This window comes from Podarcis liolepis, assembly GCF_965112155.1.
Source record: "Podarcis liolepis genome assembly, chromosome: 3".
In the NCBI taxonomy this organism is placed as follows: Eukaryota; Metazoa; Chordata; class Lepidosauria; order Squamata; family Lacertidae; genus Podarcis; species Podarcis liolepis.
Window position 1 is genome coordinate 46,691,781 of NC_139557.1, and position 22,306 is coordinate 46,714,086.

Below are 22,306 nucleotides of genomic sequence, written 5' to 3' on the forward strand. Positions count from 1 at the left end.
CTTATCTCAGTGCATTAAGGACAGGTATTCATTATACATATATAGTAGACTGATACAGTTTTCAAAGGTGCCCATAATTAAACACTTAGTGGCCTAACTTATTCTGAAGATACTTTTCCTCAAGGGCCCTATAAATAAAAATCATTTGCGGATATTAATGTGCTGTAAAATATCTATGAAAAATAATGTACATTGTTTCTGGAACGCTTTATTTCTAGTCAAAGAAAAAATGACATATTTAGATATATTGCTGAACCAGGCCCGAGGCCCTTTTTTCTGTCTCCCACAACAGTGTGGCGTTCAGAAACCTAGCAGGTGAATGCCATCGTGTCATGAAAAGGGACTGCTCTGTTCACAAGAATGTAGCTGCCACTTGAGATCAGCTTCACAGATCCTTCTCTGTGTGCCTTGCCTTTCCATGTGAAACTACCTCTCCAGACATCTGCCCTGGCCATCTTCCTGCTCCTCCTTCAGGCACCAGGTGAAATCGGTCCTGTTCACACCTGAAATGCTTTTTAATGTTTTTTAAAGGGCCCTTTTAATTGCCTTTCCATTTTTTTAAAAAATTGATAAAAAGAGCCCTGCTCGATTAAAACAACTATTGTGTCCTCACCCTGGCCAGTTAGATGCCTATGGGAAGCTAACAAGCAGGACACAGATGCAATAGCACTTTCTCACTCCTTTCCCCCAGCAACTGGTACTAAGAGCTGTGTATCCTCTGATAGTGGTTGTAAATGTAGGCATTGTGCCTAGTTGCCATTGATAGGCAAATTCAGGAAGGATAAGGCTAACTCCCCCTTTAAAGCCATCCAAGTTGGTGGCCACCAGTATTTCTTGTGGTAGTAATGCTTTATCCTGGATGTTATGGGATGTCATTATTGCCTTATCTGCTATTTATCTGGTTTTTTCCAGCGGACTTTTAAAAGTTATTATTTGCATTTTTTACTGAAAGGCACCTTGAGGCTAGTTGGCAATAAGCTATTCGTAGTAAGCTACTGGGTTCTCTAGAGGAATTTTTCCACTGCATCCATCTCAGAAGTGTGGCAGAAATTATCGTCTTGTAGCATATCACACTGTGGGAGTCATTGCTTCCACAATCTCTTCAGATCCATCTCAGAACTATTGACCTAATACAACTTCTAGTGAAGACACCAGAGACCAAATTGCTACTGAATTTCTCCTAAAGAGAAATTTTGAAGTGAATTGGGTCCAGTGAAATATCCAAAGAATTCTGAGGGAATTAAAAATCATTCTGATGAGACATTTGTCAGAGAAGACTGCACTGGAGCTAGTGGTGGATGGATATTTTCTAAGATTCCTCACGTGGGGTGGCAATTTCTGCTTTCCTCCCAATCCCAGCCTTCCAATAATGCTAAAATTGCACCATCATAATATAATTGTGGTGTTGGGACACTCATACAACCACGACCAGACTTTAAGACACTCTTCCAAATCTTTTCAGATACTACCCACTGAGTTTATGAGCAACTATGAACTGAAGTATGTTGGTGGCAAATGGACCTGGGACAGCTTGATTCTATGGATCCAATTTTGTTTTAGCTGCTACTGTGCAACTGTTGGACCAATACACAGTGCACGTCAAATCACATAAGAGAATCACTAGTATTTGCTTTGTTTAGTGCCATCCTATACTGAACAGGACCCTTGTATCTCCCAGCTATCCATTCCTATGCCTCTACCCTTATCCCAGTGGCGTAGCGTGGGGGGTGCAGGGGGGGCCGGCCGCACCGGGCGCAACATCTGGGGGTTAGGGTTAGGGGGCGCAAATCCACGGGTTAGGGGGCGCAAATTACTTGCCTTGCCCCGGGTGCTGACAACCCACGCTACGCCACTGCCTTATCCAACACCAGTTCTGACCTTCATAGAATCTATGTAAATGGAACCATCTGACACACTTGTACCACAGTTCTTGATGCATCCTAATGAAAAGGTGTGTGGCAAATGGTAATGCATTTGTATGTGGTCTAATACCAATGGAAGGACTTTAAATTTGATTCTGTTTGCTCCAGAAGCAGAGCACTGGATAATGAACAGGGCTATAATATATATCGTCTAACTTAAAAGCTCTGTAATCTTTGTGTTTCCCCAGTGCATTTTATTGAAGTTTATTATTCTGATAAATGCCATGGGTAAGTTTTTATTTTTTTTATTTTTAGGGAAATAGTTGGGGACATGGGAAAAGAAAATACCTAGTTTGAAGATAATTCAGAACCATGCAAAGAAAGGCTTTGCAGAAAGCTAGGTAATCACCAGCCTTATGGGTTACTGCTATGGCAGCAAACAGAAATAATCAACATAAATGAAGCACACAGAGAGAACTTCATTACCATAAAAAGTCTTGATTAAGTAGAAGCAACTATTCCAGTAACTATATCAAATGAATTAACGCACAGTTTCATGCATATGATCTCATTCCCTGGCTATATGTCTCCTTGCATTAAAGAACCAAGTGCTAGAAATTGTAAAGACCGAGGAGCAGGTTCAACTAACGAGTGCAAAGTATTGTTATGAGTTTGGGGGGTGGGTAGGCTGAATGCACGGGCCCCTTTCTAGTTCTTGGAATAGCCAGGCTGACTTCAAGGGGAAGCCATCAAGGGGAACAAGGGAAAGAGGCTCTGTGCAAGACAGCCAGTGGGTGGGGCCCGCTCGCTCAACTTGCAAAAAGTTAGGACAGTGACAGAGTTGAGAGCAGAGTGTGAAGTGATGTGAATTAGGAGAAAAGCAGCAAGCTGAGAAGACCGAGAGATCAAGCGATGTTTGATTTCTGTTTGAATACAAGGCTGCAACCAAAGGGGAAGCAACAACCTCTTGTGGTGTTAATGGTGTGAGCCCCTCCTTCGTAGGCTCAGTTATGTGTATATAAATCATATATCATAAAGTTACCACAATCTCTGCTGTGCCTCAGTCTAAAAAGGAAACATGAACCTCGGGTAAGTGCTTGGAACCCCTGGAATCTCGGATATTGGATTCGTGTTCCTTCGTGCAACTTCTGTTTACTAAAAAAATAGTGTAAACACTGTTCATATTCACTTGTGTAATTCCCATTCCTAACCTGAGGTGTACCTGCAAATTGCAGCAATTTCTGTTTCTGATGGAATTCTCTAACATATCAATTTTTAGATGACCAGTGCATGTCGTGTGTGTGTGTGTGCTTTGAGCTGGCCTGCAATTTCACGTGGTGGCGGTGGCAGCTCTTTTTGTGTGAATCAAAAGCAGTGTGAAAAGCCTGTAATGTTGCAGTTCTTGTTGGAACTTTTTCTTGAACTGTGATGGTACCTCTTACTTACCTGGGTGGAGAATGGTGAGGTGCACGTAGAAATCTCTGGGATTTGTGTGGCTAGAATTTGGTCTGCTAAAGAATGTCACCAACCAATTTGTTTCTAGTCTTGCCCACTCTTGGTATGTGGCCTCTGTAAGGTTGTCCATTAGGAAAAGTGGCCCTCAGACTGAAAAAGGTTCTTCACCACTAGCTTGGAATAAATTGTCTATAACCAATCTGTTTTGTTAACAGACAGGAATTCAACAAATAGCACTGCCACATAAGCCCTATTTACAGGTCTCTGGGAGAAGACGCATGGAAGGCAATGCCATACAGCTCTAGTGGCTGGTGGTTCATTCATTCCCAAAGACCTTGGGTGGGTCATGTTTGGTCACTAGATATCAGAGATATTAATGCATCAGAAGAAAGCCATGGACAGAAGCCATGAGGAATAAAGCAACCATCAATTTGAGGCTTAACAAAAAAGAAAAAAGGAGAGAGAGAGAGAAATAAAAATAGCTTAAGCACCACAGTAGCAATCAAATTCTAACCTAGTATAGAAAGCATAATTAAGCGTAGAGGCAAAATTCAGTTCCCTAAATAGCTCTCCATAATGATATACAATTGGTATGTCATTATTCCCTATTACAAACAGAATGAACAGAATGGGAACAGAAAGCAATATTAGTCTTTATAGTGCTGGGTTCCTAATTAAGACCTCTTCCAAATCAGCTCCCTCTCCGCATTTCCTCTTCTTCACTCATTTCTGAAGCCCAACAACATTTTGACAAAGCCATATTCAAAGCAGACATATTTCCCCCTTCCCTGAAAATATGAATCTTGGCAGAGTATGGAGTGGCTACCTCCCAATTTCAGGAAAGCTCTTCAATAGTTTTGTGCAAAGTCAGACAAAATAATGCACCCTCCTTCCCTAGAATTGCTTATATCTTTTTCTTTATTCACCACTGAGAAACAGCCAATTCTTCTCCTTCTCAGGTGTCCTAAGAGAGATCACCAGAATCTGAATGACACAAGAATTTACTAATAAATGCATTCCTGAAGGGCTTAAAGTAAAAGAAATGCAGGCTATTAGCATCACCTGGGAAAGACAAAGTCAAACTGGTCTTCTTGAGATTCAAGAAGTTCAGGTATTTTCCCTCTAAGTCATTCTATTATTACTATAGAGGAAGAATTGTTTTCATAACCAAATGTTGTATAAGAGACTGGAGGCCCCTTAATCTCTTCCTCTCTCTCTTTCTGAGCACGTCCCGATGGTTGCTACTTTTGGTCACATCCTGGAAAAACTCATGTTGCACAAATGCAGAGGCTTGGACTAAATCCTTTACACCAACCCTGCTCTCACCCAAATATAAGACTTTTTGTGAAAAGGAAAGTGATGGGGAAATGGGCCTTCTGGAAGATGCGGAATAACATTTAATTTCCATGAAATAATCTCCATGCAAAACCATCAGTATGATTGGTCAATGAACAGGACATCTGGATGCAACCTCTCCCCCCCCCCTTTACTCACTCACTCACTCACTCACTCACTCACTCTCACATTCATACACACCATGCGTGGAACCAGCTTCCCTACAGGTACCATCTCTCAGCAGCTTCCAAGACATAAGAGACACTAGTTCTATGCAAGTCCTACTTAATATTCTGCACCCACACCCCAAACCATAACTCCATAAGTTAAATAAAGGAATGATAGAAAGGGCTTGTGGCAAGTACTGCGGTAGGAATAGGAACGACTCTGAACCTAATTTTGATGCTGTATTATTTCCCGAGTTTCTGTCAGATGCTTGGCCAAATGATCAGAATTTCCTGAATTACTTACGGAGTAGGCTAAGAATGGAGAAAAGACCCATTTCCAAAAAGGTATTTGTTATATGTTAAATAGAAAACAGAAGTTTTCCAGTGCATCTTTCTTAGATTTTCTTCGTGTGCTTGCATTGCAATATGAATGTCTGGCAAACTTGTCTTAGCTATTTAAAGGTTGTTGAAAGCCAGTGCACATGGAAAGATGCATCTTTCTTAAAGTTAATTTCTTCAATACATAAATATATAGATAAATACTAATAGCTAGCAACTGTTTTGTTATTGGCCTGCATCACCAGGAAGCTCCCTGCCCTGTATTCCAAATCAGTCCACACAAATTTATATTTCTTTTCTTGACTTTGGCATATAGAAAACAAATTCGGAAATGTATTTATTTTCATATTTCCTCAAGGCCAGGGATATGATGATGCATCATTTTGGAACTGCATCTGTCACATTTGTGCTGCATAAAATGACATGATGCAGTGTGGCATGTTGATGAGGAGTGTGACATAGGACACAGATTTCAATATAGTCCAAGGGAATAAAAACACCCCCCCCTATATAACTGGGAAATCCTAGATAGAAAAGAATCAATATCTACACATCATTCTTACATAGTATATAATATATGCTATGTTTGCTGAAGAAGAAAAACCAGTTTGACTTGACAATCCATTTATAAATTTTTGATAAATTAGTAACTAGTATAAGGGATGGAGAGAGAGTTTGAAATGCCATAACTCAGGGTAGAACATCTGCTTTGCATGCAGAGGTTCCTCAATTCAATTCATGGAATCTTGTGGTAGGACTGGGACTGTGTCTCGTCCAAAACCATGGAGAGCCATTGCACGGAAGTGTAGAAAATGCTGAGACAGATAGACCAAAGGCCTGACACAATACAAGATAGATGCAGCCTACTGTGGGTTCCAGCCCCCTGCCTTCCACTGGGTGTTAGCTAGTCTCCTTCTCCAAGGAGAAGGGAAAAACAGACAGAGGGGGATTCTCTTGAAGAAAATGGAGACCTGGCATCCTTATCTTGACTGGAAAAATATGTACATAGAAATGAGTGTGTGTGAACTAAATAAAAATAACAATCCTAATTATGGCTCAACAAAGCCATTTCTGGAATTTATCAGGGCAAACGAGCTCTAGCTGATGCATTTTATACTGTAGCATAGAGTTGGATGACCAGGTTTCCCTTCTAGGAAGTGAAATAGTGAGAGAAAGAAAAAGGTCTTCGGAAAGCTGAGTTATTCAAAGAGATGAATGGAAAGTGGCAGGGGGTGGCTTAGTAATAACCTGTTCCAGTGATGCAGTGGACCTGGTCAGAGAGGAATGACAGTTTTTTGCCCTTTTCAGAGAGTTAGGCAGCTGAGAGCTAAGGAGTAGTATAATAGAATTGTAGAGTTGGATGGAACCCTGAGGATCTAGTCTAACCCCCTGCAGTGCAGGAGTGTCAGCTAAAGCATCCATGACAGATGGCCATCCAACGTCTGTTTAAAAATCTCCAAGCAAGAAGAGTCCACCACCTTCTGAGGGAGTCTGTTCTGCTGTCATACAGCTCTTTCCATCAGAAAGCTTTTCCTGATGTTAAGTCAGAACCTCAGAGACGATTGATTTTGAATTGTTAGATTAACTAACAACTCCAATTAATTTAAAGTATGTCTTCGTTGTCCGCATGGCATGTGCTTTCAAATGGCACCTTCTTGACATGAAACAGCGGATATATTTTGGAGCCCTTTGACAGAGGCAGAAGATATTTTCTGCCTACAGTGTGTGATAATTGCAGCTATCTTGTGGATTTGTGTAAAGTTGTATTGCATGTGCATTTTTGGGCTTCCTTTCTCTTTTCTTCCTCTCTCTCCCTCTTTCTCTCTCTTTTTTGCAAGGTTCTCTCCCATGCAGAGAGATGCATACATGAAAGGGAATGCCACGGCTATATTTAGAAGCACACCTCTGCATAACACACCCCATGGCCACTTTTCTCAGTCATGTTATGCAGAGGCTCATGCTGTGTAGCCGCCCTAAGACTGTATACCTCACCCTGCAATTTAGTTAGTTAAGACGTAGAGAATATGTGTCAATAGCTTCGGTCAATATTTGAAAGCATCCCACTCCTTTCCACCCTCACCCCTTTATCTCAAGTGAATTGCTGGGTGTGCTGCATTTTAATAGATATTCACGATACTGACATTTAAGAAACAACAAGGAATAGCAGCGGGGAGGGGGGAGTTTAGAGCAAAAATAACATGATAGAACAATTCACAGCTAGCATCAGGGGAAAATGAAATTTCAACATTTGCTGCCAATCTCTCATTTGAGTCAAAGATGGTGGTGGGGGTATGTGGGCTTCCTCATGTTGTGTGATTAGTCTGCCGGCCAAGATTTGTCCTTTCATGGCAAGGACCCCCTCTAATGGTTCAGGGGAAGCAGTTATCTGCTGACTTGTAGGTGTTTACATTCATTTCATTATAAAGAAATGCTTCATTTGACCATGACAGATTCACATGCACCTTCATTTAATCAAGAGACTTTGCTATGCACTTGTCACATGATTACAATTGGCTGCCGCAGCTGTCACAGTGATGGTGTAGGATTGTGAAATTACATAACCACAGACTCTGTGGATGGAAATGATAACAAACAAAGCATGCAAACAGTCCACACTTTCATAATTCACACAATGCCAAAATAATTTACGCCAGACAGAGGATTCAATGGCTGGTTTTACCTATTTAGCTTCTCCTATAAGAATAACAGTCAGGTTATCTTGAAGACAGCAGTGTAAATTTATGAGAACATGTGACACTGTGCAAGAACTGGAGACATATTGGCTCCTTTTTAGAAGCAGCTCCTCCTTCCTCCCTTTACTCTGACGAGCTGCATCTTGTGCAAAGGCTACTGCCATTCCTTGACTGGGAGAGCTTGACTGCAGGACTTCAGGCATTGCTGACTTCAAGGTTGGATCACTGCAGTGCACTCTTTGCAAGAGCTTTCAGCAAGAATAACCAGGGATGAAAATCCACACTCACACTTTTCTCCTTTTAAATATGCATACTCCTACCAAACCCATTTTTTAAAGCAAGAGTAACATGGGGCAACTGCACCAACACCAGTTTAGAAACAACTCAGAAGGCAGTGGTGTGATTAAATCAGTGACAGAGGCTCCACTTGATATGTGTTCAGTAAATGTCTGAACAAGGAGTGAGATTGTACACTCCAATGTCAACATTCACATTGGGCATTCTTCTAGTAGTGGCACATTTACTGGCCACGATGCTGCAGGGATTTGTGGTGGGTGGTTAAATAAAGATCGCCTCACTATGAAGATCAGGCTTCCTCAAACTTGGCCCTCCAGATGTTTTGAGACTACAATTCCCATCACCCTTGATCACTGGTCCTGCTAGCTAGGGATCATGGGAGTTGTAGGCTAAAAACATCTGGAGGGCCGAGTTTGAGGAAGCCTGGTGAAGATCTTTGGACTTTTCCTCAGTTTTAGACCATAGTGGTCTCCTGAGGTCAGCGTAATACCATTCACAATTCACAACCAATCTTGAAGGTGGGGGCAGAATGCCAGTGCAAACATCCTTTTAGCTGAAAGAAAAGGAGGCAGCTTTGTCACAGCATCTTTTTGTTTTGTTTTGTTAAGCAGGCCTGTTATTAAATTAAGCATTTTCATAGGTATGATGTGACAGCTCCTTGACATACAATGCACATTTTTATATTGATTTCTATTTCTATGTAAAGACATGAGCAGAAACAAAAAAGAGCCCATCAAAGGACTGAGAAGGAATAATTTTACTGTATAGATGGGTACTTGCAGCTTAATAGACATTGAACACGGGATATTTTACTAGTGTTTGCTGTTCGTTAATGTCATACCTGCTGTACAGTTATTCAATCACTGCTATTGTTGCAGGCTTTCAACTTCTTCAGTTGCTATTATCAATTTTATGTAGTAGCAGGATATCCCAGTTCCTTTTTCATTTTCTGTTCTCCACTGTGGCTTTGTTTGATACCGCTGTTAAAAGCATTTTTAAAATTAGGCAGCAACAACTTGAAATCCCTTGCATGGTACAACAGGATACTGATAACAAGAAAACTGACAACGCAGGAAGCAAAGTCCATGAAAACGAAGGACTACAACCAAAGATTTTGCTGGCAATGTCATAGCACAGTAGTGGAGCAACCGCTTTGCACCCAAAAGGTCCCAGATTCAAGCTCTGACACGTGATGGCCATCAACCTGGATGGCTTTAAAAGTGGATTGTAAAAATTCATGAAGGATAAGGCTAGCATTGGCTACTAGCGCCTGCTAGGCGGGACCCCCATTTCAAATCTCAGAGAGCCTATGCTGTGCAGTGTAGACAATACTGAGCTAGGTGGACCAGTGGTCTGAATCAGCATAAGGCAGCTTCCAATGTTTCAAAGTAACAGGTGAGCTTCAGCTTTCCTTACCTACCCTCTCCCAGTTAGCCTTACCTCCTCAGATTTCCCCTTCTGAACTTTTCCATTTCCTCTCATTCTTCTGGACCACACCTTGCCTTCTTTATTATATTTCCCTACTATCTTGCCCAGCACCACCTCCATTTCCCCCAGGTTCCTCTTTTTTATCATGGCTCCTCCATCTTTGAGCTCTTCTGCCTACTCTTCTCCTCAGTATAACCTGAGCAGCTAGACCAATGGCAGTCAGAGAGTCTTCTGCCTACAGGCCATCTTGGGTGTTAAGAATGGCAGAGGCTGCCCTCTTGGATGTCCCATTGCCTTCAGAAGCTGAGGGAATGGTGGCCTGGGAGAGGGCATCCTCTGTGGCAGCCCCTAAATTGTGGAGATCCCTTCCTACAGGGGTGCATTTGGTATCTGCTGAAGATGTACCGCTTTGCCCCAGCTTTTAACATGTAAGATGTATACAGTGGTACCTCGGTTGTCGAATGTAATCCATTCGACTTCTGAAATGTTTGACAACTGAGGCGCAAAGGGCGGTCAGCAAAGTCAATGGGGGAAATTGAAAAAAATGCAACGGAAGCTGTTTGATTTCCAAAAAGTGTTCGAAAACGGAAGCAATTATTTCCGGCTTTTTGGCGTTTGAAAACCGAAACATTCAGCTTCCGAGACGCTCAAAAACTGAGGCACCACTGTATTTTGTTAGGACCCACATTTTTTCTGTAATGTCAAATTGTTTAAAACTATTTTTAATATTGTGCAATATTATGTTCTAATTGTTGTAACCTACCCTGGGACCTTAGGATGAAATATATCATTGCGATGGGTAAGGATTATTATTATTATTATTATTATTTGTCACAGAAACAAAAAGAAAGTTAATTGTGGAAAATCTGGTTGGGGAATTAATCTGGGATTAATTGAGCAGGAATTAATTTGGCCCAGGGTGTGGGCAGGAAATTGATTTGGGATGAACAATGAACGAGGAATTGAGGTATTATTTTCAATGCCAGTTGCTGGCAATCGCAGGTAGGCAGAGCGCTGTTGTGCTCATGTTTATCTTGCAGGATTTCCACAGGCATCTGGCCACTGTGAGAACAGGACACTGGAGTAGGTGGGTCACTGGCCTGATCCAGCAGGTCCATCTTATGTTCTTATGCCTTCTGGCCAACATAACTGTAGTCTAGATTCTGTGATTTCTGTAAGCCTGATATCACATGTGAATGGCATTGCTTGGTGGCGAGGGATCTGTAAATGTATGCATTTACTGAACACCTTAGATGTGCATGCTGTTTTCTATTGGGTATGCTTCTTGCTCCTCTGGACTCTACTTTTTGGCTCACAAGGCCCTCCCTCCTGGTTCTTGACTTTCGAGGCCCTTCCCTTTGATTCATCATGTTCCACCTCTTGTTCATTGACCTTTTCAGACAAAACCTGAATAGGCCAGGTTGGGTGTGTGTGGAATCTGTTTAGCTTTTGACTCTGGGATTTCTTCATAAAACCCTGAGTATTGTATTTATCATTATTCGCCATGATTCCTAGAACAGAGATGCATATTGTGATTTTCTTATCTGTTAGGTTCAGCATTCAGTTCAGTGCATTCACAGTCTTTTGTATATGTTTCTTAAAGCAGCTGTGAGTTTTAGTACCCAGAGTCCTCTGCTGCATAATTTCTCTGTTGCTTTCCTTTCAAATCGATATCACCAACTGCAAAGTATTCTCTGCCTGCAGAGATTCATATTATAGTACCTGTGTGTTCAGACCATGAATCACCATGTATCTAGACAAAACCACTACTTTATACAATGAAACTTTATTTGTGGGTGTAAATGTGAGAAGCATATGGCTGTGAATTGTGAAACGCATATCATGACTATAAAAGGGGCACATTGAAATACAGAGTTGAATATAACCAAGACTGTTATCTTTATTGTTCATTATTTGTATTATTGTTGGAATGTCCCATTTCTGTTATTGCTTCAGGTATCCTTTTCACACAAGTCAAATCAAACGTTTTAATGCTAGCTAAATAAAATAAGTTCCTGAAGGAAGGTATATCATGAATCGGAACATACTATGCAATTCTAGGGTCATTTCAACCAAACACAGGTTCTCATGTATGTGGGATACATGAAGAAAGAATAGTATGAACTATGGTGGTACCTCGGGTTACAGACGCTTCAGGTTATAGACTCCACTAACTCAGAAATAGTACCTTGGGTTAAGAACTTTGTTTCAGGATGAGAACAGAAATCATGCGGCGGCGGTGGCGGGAGGCCCCATGAGCTAAAGTGGTACCTCAGGTTAAGAACAGTTTCAGGTTAAGAACGGACCTCCAGAACGAATTAAGTTCTTAACCCGAGGTACCACTGTATGTGATAGAGAGGTAGACTGCTTAATGAGCATAGCTGCTAGTAGTTTGCAGTCTCAGATATGGTTACCAATTCATCAAATATATGGCATGGTCCACACTACCTTTCCCATGCATGTGTACTTCACGACTGATACAATAGGGTGCGTACAGGTCCCAATATTAGTCTTCTGTTTGTATGTACTTTTTTAAGAAAGAAGAAGAAGAAGAAGAAGAAGAAGAAGAAGAAGAAGAAGAAGAAGAAGAAGAAGAAGAAGAAATTAAGAACTGTTTCTAAGCCTCCCTGTGCTCTCTCATGTTCCAATCTGTCTCTGGGTTTCCAAGCCAGTCTGTATAAAATGAAATTTTGTGTTCCCCATAATGGGGAATGTAAAATCAGCTATAACATTTTCCCCTGTTGCCAAAGTGGGTGAAATTTAGAGGCATATAAGTTAGGAATCTGTGTAATTTGTAGGTTGGCTGTATGCCTCTGCTATTCGAACTGGTCTTGAGTGCCTGGGAGTGCATTCCTGTATCTTAAATATTTCAAACTTGTTGAAGAAAGTGCCTGTCCTCCAGTCCGAAATAATTTAAAAAATAACTACTTGAGTCAGGAATACAACTGTTCAAAGCAGTGTAGAAAAGCCAGGCTTTGTGCCTTATACATTGTATGCAAGGCTTTAATTTCCTTATAAAATGGCCTAATGGCCCATTACTGTTTCAAATGCCACCTTACTGAGCTCTTTGAGCAAATTTGCTGTCATATTACCTTTTAGCCTTCATCTATTGCATTTGTATTGACCCTAGGCCCTTTTGGAATGCTATGTTTGAGAAAGACTGAAGTATTCTACACACACAAAAATATTTTCAAATCCATTTTGCCTCTTTCCTGTAAGTAGGCAATTAGATTGCTGTCCATTAGAGAGATTTATATAAATAATATTTTAAATGCATGCTATGCTTCTCTGGTGAAAATCTATCCAAACCAACTCTGTTCTCCAGGGCTGCTTATTTTAGCAGCCCTCATGCTCTGTGTGAGGCCTGCGTATGTAAAATGGCTTTCCAAAAGGTGGATGTCACACCATAGAAGTCATTTGTAGGAGATTAGGGCTCAGCAACTACTGTTATGCCAATTTCAGTTTTTATCAGTTTCTCATTTTTCCAGCCTTAACTTATGTAGGTTAGGTGAATTTTTATACGAAATTGTACTTATTAGGAAAATTTTGCGCTAAAATGCTGATGATTACCATGAGAAGTTCTTTTAAAGATAAGAAATCTCAAATTGATATGAAAATGTAGAGAAGCATTCCCCCCAAAACAAATTCCTCAAATATTATGTCCTTTTGTATGTTATTTTCAACTTGATATGCATTAATATGCACACTTTATCCTGCAAAAATTAAGAGAAGTGCAAATTTCACAGGTCTGTTTTTCAGTTCACATCTTGTTTTGAAAAGTGTAAATTACGTAAGTTTGAATGGAATGGAATTTCTCCCCATACCTACATGTGATTGCTTGCCATGAGGTTCCATGCATTTTCTTTATACTCCCCAAAACTGTAGAGAAATCCTATGCATGGCTACACAAAAGTAAATAGGACTTGTTCCAAGCAGAAGAGTATAGGATGGCACTGTAAGTGTACATCCAGTGGTCCATGTATTAAGTCATATATGAACGGCTTGGTATACAGGATAATTGCCATGCAGAGAAATTGAATGCTCCAGCAGGTAGTCAACTGAGTGCTCCATTAGGTAGCCAAGCCTACAATTTTATTAAGTTGAATAAATATTTACACTTATTTAAATAAGTTATGTTGGATATTTGCATGACTCAAACATTTCCTCTGAAGACATCCATGTACAATGGATGTGAGTCGGGACCAGGGAGTGGTGTGACGTTGGAAGCAGGCCCACTATAACCCTTCTGTGTATGAAATCAGGTTGATGTGGATAACACATTGTCAGGGGTTTAGGAGCAGAGGCACGGGCAAGGGAGGAAACAGAGAGCGAAGGGGAGGAGGCAGAAGAAAAGATGAGTGATGACGACGACCCGAGATCTCCTAGTCTTTCCAGTGAATCAGAGGATTCACAGAAAGGAGCACCAGTGGCCAGGGCAAGGGGGGAGTCTAGGGGGGCACCCCAGGAAGATAGAGCCAGAGGGGACTCAGGGGGGAGCAGCTGGAAATCGGGACCAGCGTCACCGCCAGGAAGCAGGGAAGAGGAAGGGAGCCAGGGGGGAAGCGCTGGCAGCTCACCACAGGAGGGAGGGCATGAGTCAGGAGTGGCCACACCTCCATCGGGGAGCGAAGAAACGGTTAAGAGGAAAGTGGAAGGTTGGGCGCGCGCGCCAAGTTCAAATGCAGAGGAAGGCGGCGCAGTAAGCAGCCCCGAAAGGGAACCAGGTCCTAAAGCCCGGCGCAAGGAGGCAGGAGGGTCCGGGTCAGCGTCAGAAGAATCCCGGAAGGAAGAAGCCCCGGGGGGTAGAGGGACCCAGAGGAGGACAGTCAGGCGGAAAAGGTGGAGCAAGGCTAGGATATTAAGTTGGTGCACACGGGGCGGAGACTCAGACGGAGCTTCGCCGACCTAGCTACTAGACGTAGAGTTGCGCGCAGCAGCGTGAGAATGGAAACTGTAATTCAATAAAGACTTTTACTTAATGATCGCTGGCTAGCGTGATCCTCCGTGAGCTAGGATCTTCAAGCAGCTCTGACAGTAAGCTCCGTCTCCCTCTTGTGGGCATCTACAGCCTCGAGGAGGGGAGAGAAACAGGTGCCTACTAGCGAGCTCACGAACGGCAGACGACATGACGGCTGAGCAGCAGATAGAGGAACTCAGAAACGCAGTGGCACAACTGAACGCCGAGGTTCTCGCATCCAGGAAGAGAGAGGAGGAGGCAGCCGCCGCCTGCAGGGATCTCCAGGTCAGGTTAGACGTGCTGACAAAGCAGACACCCCGGCAGGAGGGAATTGGGTTGGCGAGACGGACAGGCGGGCTGGTCTCTCACTTCGATGGGAACCTGCAACAGTATCCCAACTTTAGAGCCGACGTACTGTGCGCACTGCAACTGCTGCATAAAGACTTTAGAGATGAACAAGAGAGAGTGGGGTTCATCATGTCCCATTTGCATGGGGATGCGAAAGCATGGCTACGCAATTTATGGAGAGATAAGGATCCGGCGCTCCAGAATGCAGATGCCTTTATTAAAGCGATGGATGGGTGTTTTTTATCAAGTATTGACGTGGATCTTGCACGGAAGGAGGTGCATGGGCTGAGACAAGGGAGGGCCAGCGTCAGGCAGTATCATGCCCGCTTTTTCGCCTTGGTCAGTGCCCTGGAATGGGACAGAGATTCGGCTCCTGTAAGAGACCTCTTTTGGGAGGGGCTGCACAACTCGATTAAAGATGAGATCGCGAGGGGGGAGAGACCCCGAACCACCCAGGAGGTCGTTCAGAGGGCACTGGCAGTGGGGGTGAGGCTGGAAGGACGTCCGTGGAGCAGGGACGAAGGGCGTGGAGGGCGCGAACCAGCCGGGGCCCCCTCCTTCCTTCCCAGAGAAGCAGCGCGGGCGCAATCCACGCCTCCGCCAGGAGGAGGAGCCGAACCTATGGAGGTTGGAGGTGCAAGGGCTCAGTCAGCAACCAGAGCCCTAGCACCGGCAGCAGTGAAAGCGAAGCCTCCTAGAGGGAACAGGAAGTGTTACGTCTGTGAGGAGCCAGGGCATATGGCAAAAGAGTGTCCCCAGAGGCCCCACAAGCTCACTGCAGCCTCAGCAATGGTGACTGCAGCAACGCAGCAAGGGAGACCACAGCAGGGAAACGACGCTGTCTGGCTGGAGGAAGAGGCACTGGGGCCTAGCCAGACGTGTTAGTGACGCAGTCCCCAGAGATTTTACAGCCCGTGAACCCCCTCCCGCCCAAACCAGTAGTGAGGCTCACAGCATCTCTCCAGCTGCCCAATGGAATCACCATGGACGTGCCAATCACCATTGACTCAGGCAGCAATGCGGACTTTATAGGGCAGGACTTTGTCGACAGGCACGCTGTGCAGTTGCTGCCGGCCACACTGCCCCTGCAGGTTGTCACGGTGGATGGCAGGGAGCTGCTCGGGGGGCAAGTGGTGAAGCAGACGCCACCAATGGTGATGCGACTTGGGAATCACAGAGAAATCATCAGCTTCAACGTCACTCAACTATCTGACACGCCCATTGTATTGGGCATGAGTTGGCTGGACAAGCACAGCCCAACGATGGCTTGGTACCAGAGGCAGCTGACCTTCGGCTCTTCCTTTTGTGCTGAACACTGCATCGTGCCCAGGCAGGAAGGAGAGGAAGAGGAGTCACAGCTGCTGCTAGGCACGCTGCAAGCGATTCCCCACAAGTACGCTGAATTTTTGGAAGTTTTCTGCGAGAAGGAGGCAGACAGGCTACCCCCTCACAGACCATATGACTGCAAAATTGACCTGCTGCCGGGGGCGGCGCTGCCTAAAGGGAAACTGTATTCCATGTCAGAGGACGAACTGCAAGAACTCAAGGAGTTCATTGATCATAATTTGCAGCGCGGCTTCATCCGGGAGTCCAGGGCAGTGGGGGGCAGTCCCGTATTCTTTGTTAAGAAGCGGGACACGCCCCAAAAGAGACTCGTAGTGGATTACAGGATTTTGAACAGTGTGACTCGGCCATCGGACTTCCCCATGCCCCGAATTGACGACCTCCTCGCAAAGGTACGGAAGGGCAGAGTGTTCACCAAGTTGGACCTGCGGGGGGCGTACAACCTCATTCGCATGCGGGAGGGTGATGAGTGGAAGACAGCCATGTTCACGCCACTGGGGACCTACGAATATAGAGTTATGCCTTTTGGATTGCAAAATGGCTCCCACGTTTTTCAAGCATTTATGCATCACGTGTTGGCGGGACTTCTCTACAAGACGTGCGTCTGTTTCTTAGATGACATCCTGATCTTTTCGGAGTCGCAGCAGGAGCATGACAAACACGTCAAGGAAGTGCTGAGCAGGCTAAAGCAACATAGGCTCTACGCCAAGCTGGAGAAGTGCCAATTTGACGTGCCGGAGGTGGATTTTCTGGGCTACAAGCTGTCTGACAAGGGGCTCGCCATGGACAGCGCCAAGGTTCGAGCGGTGTTGGATTGGAAGAGCCCGCGCAACCGGAAGGAGGTCCAACGGTTTGTCGGCTTTGCGAACTTCTATCGCAAGTTTATCAAGGGCTTCGCGATGCAGACGGCGGCCATCACTGACATGCTTAGCTCCAAGAAAAAGAAGTTCATTTGGACAGAGCAGGCGGAGCAGTCCTTTCAGGCACTCAAGCGCCTCTTCGCGTCGGAAGAGCAGCTGCTTCATGTCAACCCCAGCAAGCCGATGAGGGTGGAGACAGACGCCTCGGACAGAGCCGTGGGGGCGGTCCTGCTGCAGAAAGACCCGCAGGGGGTGTGGCGACCGGGAGCGTTTTACTCCAGGAAGCTCAGCAAGTCCGAGCAGAACTACACCATATGGGACAGGGAGTTGCTGGCCATTCACGCAGCGTTCAAGGCGTGGAGGCACTTTCTGATCGGTGCCAAGCACGCGGTGCAGGTTTGCACGGACCACAAGAATCTAGAGCACTGGCGCACGGCACAGTTCCTGAACCAGAGGCAGATACGTTGGGCTGAGTTCTTTGCGAACTTCGACTTCCGAATAGAGTATGTCCCGGGGGACACCAACATCATGGCAGACGCTCTCTCCCGTAAGCCACAGTATCTGGAGGACGCAACACCAGCGGCCGCCATGCACATCTTCGCACCAACAGTGTGGGCGTGCGCCGCGGCGACCGTGGACCTAGAGGCGGTGCGGCGAGCGTTGCAGGGGGACTCCTTCGCACAAGCAAAGATGGCAGAGGTGCAAAGGGGCAAGGCAGCGGCCGACGGTTTCCAGCTAAGAGATGGATTGCTCATCCGTAAAGGGGCCATCTACGTGCCGGGAGACGAACTTCGAGCCAAGGTGCTGCAGCAGCTGCACGACGCGCCCACGGCCGGGCACTTTGGCAAGGAGAAGACGGTGGAATTAGTAGCCAGGGATTTCTGGTGGCCTGGAATGAGAGGGGAGGTCGCAGACTACGTGGCGAGGTGTGACACCTGCCAGAGGGCCAAACCAGTGCACAAACCGCCGGCCGGACTGTTGGAACCGCTGCAAACTCCGGTCGAACCTTGGGAAAGGGTGGCCCTGGACTTTGTCACGGATCTGCCCAGCTCAAGGGGCAAGACGGCAGTGCTGGTGGTGGTGGACCTGTTTTCCAAGATGGCGCATTTCATTCCGTGTGCTAAGGTGGCCACGGCGGAGCAAACCGCCAAACTGTTCATAGACCACGTGTTCAAGGTTCACGGTCTGCCACGGTCTATTCTGTCCGACCGGGGGCGGCAGTTCATCTCGAATTTCTGGCAGAAGCTGATGGGCTTCCTGAACGTCAAGATCAACCTGGCGTCGGCGAGACACCCGCAGACCAACGGGCAAGCGGAACGGGTCAATGCCATCATGCAGCAGTACCTGAGATGTTATGCAAATCAACAGCCTGCGACGTGGGTGGATTACCTGCCGCTTGCCGAGTTCGCCTACAACAACACGAAGCACGTGTCCACGGGGGTCACGCCGTTCTTCGCCAACAACGGGAGGCACCCCAGAACCTTCCCGGGACTGGAAAGAATGGGGGAGGGGGAGCCGCAGACAGCAGATGCGTTCGCGTCGGAGCTGCAGGAAGTCCACGATCAGCTGAGGCGCCACCTGGAGCTGGCCAAGCACGCATACAAGGTACAAGCAGACAAGCACAGAAGGGTTGGAGAAGAGCTCCACGTGGGAGACTGGGTTTGGTTAGCAGCCCACGCAGTGCCGGCCAGGTCGTTGGCCAAGAAGAAACTAGGGCATAAACAACTGGGGCCCTACCAAGTCGAAGAGCAGGTCAACCCGGTAGCTTTCAGACTGGCACTTCCGGAGGGTTCCAGAATGCATCCGGTATTCCACAGATCGGTGCTCACTCCCTACAAGGCACCGCACAGGTTCCAGGAACCCGGAACGGCGCCGAGTCCGGCCAGAGACAAAACAGGGCACGCGGGAGTGGCACAGAAGGAGCGCATCAACGAAGTCACGGAGATTTTGGACTCCAGATGGGGGGAAGAGGGGGTAGAATACTTTCTCGCCAAGGAGGGCACCCCGGCCAGTGCGAACAGCTGGGTGCTGGGCTACGCCTTAGACGAACCTCTGCTCAAAGACGAGTTTCATGCCCTCTTCCCACATAGACCTATGCCAGCAGACTTTTTCGACGACTGGCTTTTCACGCCCACGCTTTCGGCCAGCACGTTCCGGGGGTTCGACTCGGACGAGGAACCGACACGAGACGTCCGTTCCCCGGAGGGGTCACCCTCGGGATCTGCCTCAGAACCCTCGTATTGGTGGGACGATAGGCCAGAGGAGCAGTTCCGCAGAAAGTGGCTGGAATGCTCAGGACGAGCAACGCCGCCAGGAGGAAGTGAGGGAGAGACGGACATGGACATTTTCGGGGACGACCCTGGTTTCGAGCACGGCGGCACAGAGATGGAAGCGGAGGTGACCGTCGTCGACGAGAGCAGGGAGGAAGACCCGGGAGAGTTCAGAGGGAGGCCCGCCACGGGAAGCGACCGATATCCGACGTTCGTCCCTTTGCAACAGCAGCCCCCAGCTCCAGCACCGGAAGGAGGGGAGGGGGGAATGGGGGGCTTCGAGGGGGGGATGGATGTCAGGGGTTTAGGAGCAGAGGCACGGGCAAGGGAGGAAACAGAGAGCGAAGGGGAGGAGGCAGAAGAAAAGATGAGTGATGACGACGACCCGAGATCTCCTAGTCTTTCCAGTGAACCAGAGGATTCACAGAAAGGAGCACCAGTGGCCAGGGCAAGGGGGGAGTCTAGGGGGGCACCCCAGGAAGATAGAGCCAGAGGGGACTCAGGGGGGAGCAGCTGGAAATCGGGACCAGCGTCACCGCCAGGAAGCAGGGAAGAGGAAGGGAGCCAGGGGGGAAGCGCTGGCAGCTCACCACAGGAGGGAGGGCATGAGTCAGGAGTGGCCACACCTCCATCGGGGAGCGAAGAAACGGTTAAGAGGAAAGTGGAAGGTTGGGCGCGCGCGCCAAGTTCAAATGCAGAGGAAGGCGGCGCAGTAAGCAGCCCCGAAAGGGAACCAGGTCCTAAAGCCCGGCGCAAGGAGGCAGGAGGGTCCGGGTCAGCGTCAGAAGAATCCCGGAAGGAAGAAGCCCCGGGGGGTAGAGGGACCCAGAGGAGGACAGTCAGGCGGAAAAGGTGGAGCAAGGCTAGGATATTAAGTTGGTGCACACGGGGCGGAGACTCAGACGGAGCTTCGCCGACCTAGCTACTAGACGTAGAGTTGCGCGCAGCAGCGTGAGAATGGAAACTGTAATTCAATAAAGACTTTTACTTAATGATCGCTGGCTAGCGTGATCCTCCGTGAGCTAGGATCTTCAAGCAGCTCTGACACACATGAAGGGGGCTTGTTCTCTCTTGCATTTTATGGCCATTTGTTCCACAGCTTTTTTGTATGTATGTATCTATGCATGCATGCATGCATGTGGATGCGGATGAATATGCGACTTTAAAAGAGGGTTAGACAAGTTCATGGAGGAAATGGCTATCAATGGCTACTAACCCTGATGGTTATATGCCACATTCACTGTCAGGGGCAGGATGCTTCTGAATACCAGCTGCTGAAGGGGAGAGTGCTGTTACGCTCAGATCCTGCTTTTGGTCTTCCCGCAGACATCAGGTTAGCCACTGTGAGAACAGGGTGGGCCAGCTGCTCTTATGTGTGTTTTTACACCCACAGACACCCACACACCAATGAACAATACAACTTCACACCAGATAAAGTAAGCTCTGTTCTGTTAAAACTTACGAAAAGCCATTCTGTGTTAAGATGCCACAAGACTATTTTTGCAAATTCAAAGAGTGCGCGGGCAACATTGCCTGTATAATAAAGCTGCAAGTTTTAATCAATTTAATCAGGAGTTCTATATGAAATTAAAACCTTCATGACATACCAAAATTTTCTGGAACCTTTGTGGGTGGGAGTCAGATTGAAAAGCAGAAAAGCAGAGATGGTTTCCGTCTCACTTTTATTGCAATTAGATAATTTACTTTCCTTCTAGAAGTAAAAAAAATGCACACAAGGCAACAGAAGCTGACAGTCTGAAAGCAGCTTGTTGCATAGGGAAAAGGTTTAAGCATTTAAAAAAATCAACAGGACACAGACACAAATTCTTCTGGAAGCACAGGGTAGATATTCAAGAAGTCACAAGTAAAGAAAGGTACTTATGGAATCACAACAGCTTTTATGACTGGAAAGTAATTATGATTTTACATCCTGGATTTCATTAATTCTTAAATTGTTCTTAGTCTTCAGAGGCATTTGAATTACTATTCCCCAATTCTACATCTGCAAAATATTTTTCAAATTTCATTTGCCCTTTCATACCTTTTGTTCTTCATAAAATGACAGCCTAATGCATTGAATGTTTCCATCTTTCCCATGGTTCCTTAATTTCAAGTCCTAATTACCAGCCAGGTAGAGAGTTTTCTCTGAATCTTTATGTAGGAAAAATACCAAGGAATTCATTGTAAAAATGCCAATAAGTTTTGCAATGTGTTATTCGGTTGAGAAAATGTTAGCAGTTCCCAAGTGCAGAGCTATTAACTGGGTGATCCTTGATCCTTGACATCGTTCGGTTGTTGTCCACAGCCCAGTGGCTGGCTGCTCATCACCCTGTGGGAACTGCACTCTTAAGAAGATTACACTACCCCAAAAACAATCAAGTCAGACAGAGGGTAAATCAGGAAAGAGTCTTTTAAACCTTTCACTTCATTACTGACCTCATTGTTTTGCAGATGAGGAGCACAGAGTAGAACGTGAGCACAAGGCCTCTTGCTGACTCTCTGGATAGTGGGGATTTCAGCCCCCTTGATTACTGGTAAATGGACAACCTGGAGGCTAATCCATTCTTTGGTCAAGAGATTTGGGCTGCTTAAATCACAGGCTCAAGATTATTTTGTAGTCAAGACACAATCCTCTTTTTGTTAAGCATTGAAATGTTTCATTTCGTCAATCCCTGTGTGTCATCTTGCTCCTAAATAGCTAAGTTTGGTATTACGGAGGGAATTGATGTTGCTTAATAGACTTTCCCTTGCTGAAAGGACATTTTGTTTGGGGAATATTGAAGTTCTGAAGTTTCCACAGCAAGAGAAGAATTGCCGTGTTGGATCTGACCAAGGGTCATACGGTCCAGCATCCTGCTTGGGGGGAAAAGGGCATAACATTGCTAGCTATCATCTGCTTATCTCAAGATTCTAGAACTTGAAATATGCTGCCTCTAAACATATTGGCTTAA